Source organism: Lipotes vexillifer, unplaced genomic scaffold, assembly GCF_000442215.2.
Source record: "Lipotes vexillifer unplaced genomic scaffold, Lipotes_vexillifer_v1.1 scaffold1337, whole genome shotgun sequence".
In the NCBI taxonomy this organism is placed as follows: Eukaryota; Metazoa; Chordata; class Mammalia; order Artiodactyla; family Lipotidae; genus Lipotes; species Lipotes vexillifer.
Window position 1 is genome coordinate 992,544 of NW_006783488.1, and position 3,138 is coordinate 995,681.

A 3,138-nucleotide genomic window follows, 5' to 3' on the forward strand; every position below is an offset into this window, starting at 1 on the left:
AGGTGCTCAGACACCTCCCCTTGCTACTCTGCTGTTGCTATATTACCTTGGACCTGGCTCCCTGTCCAATGCACTGATTACAGAGGTTGATAGTATCTATAGTGTTTGTTGGCGGAAACAAGCACCAGACACGTGGTCTGACTCCTCCAAGCCAAGTTGAACATTTCTACCTTCTTCTAACTGGACTTTTAACATGAGCAAAGCAGTAGGGGACAATCAGTTCTTACCTGCAGTTCTCTTCTCTTACTGGTTTACCCCTGAGACTCAATGTAATAGATTTGTCAAATTAACACTATCAACTAGAGGCCAGGGTGCCTGACGATGATCTTTGGTTCAATAACAGATCCCAAGAGGAAATAAATTAGAGAATTTTATTACTCACAGGTCCTGGAGGAAGTAACTGGCACATTTTGAGGGGTTAAGGGGTAACTCAAGGCAGAGTGCAGAAAAAGATAGGACCTTGGGCACAATCCTTTATTAGGGTTCATAAGAGGAGTGTTTTGGGGTTTCTAAAGTGAAGCTAGATTGGTCTATTTAATCCAAAGTTTGAAGTTTGGTAAGCTCCATGGGAGGCTTATCTAAGAAAAATATGTCATACAATTGCTAGGAGGCAGGCGAGACTGTTGATCACAAAGTCTACTGAGGAAGTCATGTCAGAAAGTTACATTTGCTTGTGACTCTGTAGGCTGCTATCTCAGGCATTCATCTGCATGAAGGGACTAGTGTGAGTTCAAAATGGATGCAATGCCGTGGAGTAGCTTAACTAAACTCTTAAAGCTCAAATTTTTCTTCTTCATCCTGTATGGTTAGAATCTATGCCATAATTTGTATCAGCTTAATGGCTTTATTTTATAAACTTTATAGTCTATAGGAATCCAGACTTGTCTTATACTTTTAGTGTCCTACTTTGAGTATTCTGTCTTAGTAAAATCATACTTTTGCAAATTAAATGTGTTTGTTTTCTTTCAAACTACTATCTGCAAAGGACATTAAAAGAAAAACAAAACTCTATTAAAAACACCCCAGTACAACTTTATTTATTTATTTTTAACATCTTTATTGGGGTATAATTGCTTTACAATGGTGTGTTAGTTTCTGCTTTATAACAGAGTGAATCAGTTATACATATACATATGTTCCCATATCTCTTCCCTCCCAGTATGACTTTATAATAGGCTATTTCTTTCTAACTCCAGAAGCACTAAATGCCATATATTCATTGGGGGAAAAGACGTGGGGGTAGTTAAGAACCTTTGACAGTGGGGGCAGTAGGGAAAAATCAGAAATATTATCCCTTTATTGTTACATGACATCCAAGGTGTTAAATCTCTTTGTTAGTGGACAATATGAGCATGTAAGAGAAAATGTGTTTATGTTGATTTCTGAAGCTTCTGAAAGCTGCGAGTGATATACACTGTCTAAGAAGTAAAGGGCAGAAACCAGAGTAGATTATTGGTGGTTTAATTAGATATATCATGAACCAAGTAGTGCTGGCAAGAGAACTCTAAAGGGGAACATGAAAGGTGATAACCAAGAGTCACAAAAGCACATGAAATAATAGTGAATGGTATTTTAGTATCTGAAGAAGCTAGTATTCTTTTTCATTGGAATATCATAGCTTTGGTCAACTTTCCAGGACTGTATGCAAAACTATTCATGTTATGTAGTGTCTTAAAGCTACAATGTACATCTGCTAAACAAAAATTCAAAATTTGTACTCTAATCTGAACTGTTCTTTTATATTTCTAAATTTACCTAAATGAATTGCCAAACCAAAAAAAATACATAATCAAAACCCACCTCATGCTTCTGTCCCCAAACTTTATTCTTTCTCTAATAATTCAATTTTTGTTAACACCATCACTGTTTGTCATCCCAGCTTGAAACCTAGGACACTTGTCAATTTCCCCCTGATTTTTGTTACAATATCAGTCACCAAGTCCTGTACATACTCAGTCTGAGAATATATGAACTCTCTCTCTCTCTACCTCTTTCTCTCTCTGGAGTCAAATTGTCTACGCTTGAATTCAGGTTCAGGCACTTACTAGCCACATGACCTTATTTTGGGCATGCTACTTAGTCTTTTTCAGAATTCTCCTCTGTAAAAATGAATGATAACAATAGCGTTATTATGAAAGTCAGATGAAATAATTTATGCAAAATTCTTAGTATCCAGTAACCTCTTATGATATTTTTGCTGTTATTATTTATGTATTTTCTCTAGAAATAACTACTTTCTTTTCATGTCCACGGATAACACGCCAAGTATCCTCATCACCTCTTGCCTGGAATACTGCAATACCTGATTTGATTTGTGTCCATTTATAGTTTCGTTTCTCAATGCAGTGGCTTCTCTTTGTTGCAGAGCACAGGTTCTAGACACACGGGCTTCCGTAGTTGTAGCACTCAGGCTCAGTAGTTGTAGCATGTTGTCTTAGTTGCTCCACTGCATGTGGGATCTTCCTGGACCAGGGATCGAAATGTCCCCTGCATTGCCAGGTAGATTCTTAACCATTGCACCACAAGGGAAGTCCCAAGAAATGTGTTTATAATAAGACATTCAGAAAAATGTGCTCTATGCAGGAAAACTGGAAATCCATACAACATTTTCTGAGTTTAAGTTTTAAATTCAAGTCTCTGAGTAATACAGTTGAAATTCACATTTTCGAACCTGAATAGATCTAAAACTACACATGCATTCTGGAACATATGAGACTGGGATATTCAACATATGTAAACAATTATCTCCCACTAGTTGAAAAATTCCTGAAATTCTAGCTATTCCTATAAGAATTTCTTTGACATAAATTTTACAAATTTGGGGGAGAAGTTTTGAGTTTGCATGCTATTATTCTATTCTTTATACTCACATAGTATTTTTCTCTTACCTTTATTTTAGCATGTATCACATTACAGGAATGTCATTATATTGGATTAATTACCCTTCACTAACTTGGGAGATACCTAAGTTCATCAGGAACATATTTTTCATTTGTTTTATCCTAAATGATGGCAAACTCATGTCTTGGTACATATTACATCCTCAGTAAATATGTGTTGAATGAGCTTTTACTCTCATACTTTTTAGACATCACACACACACACACACACACACACACACACACACACACACTACAT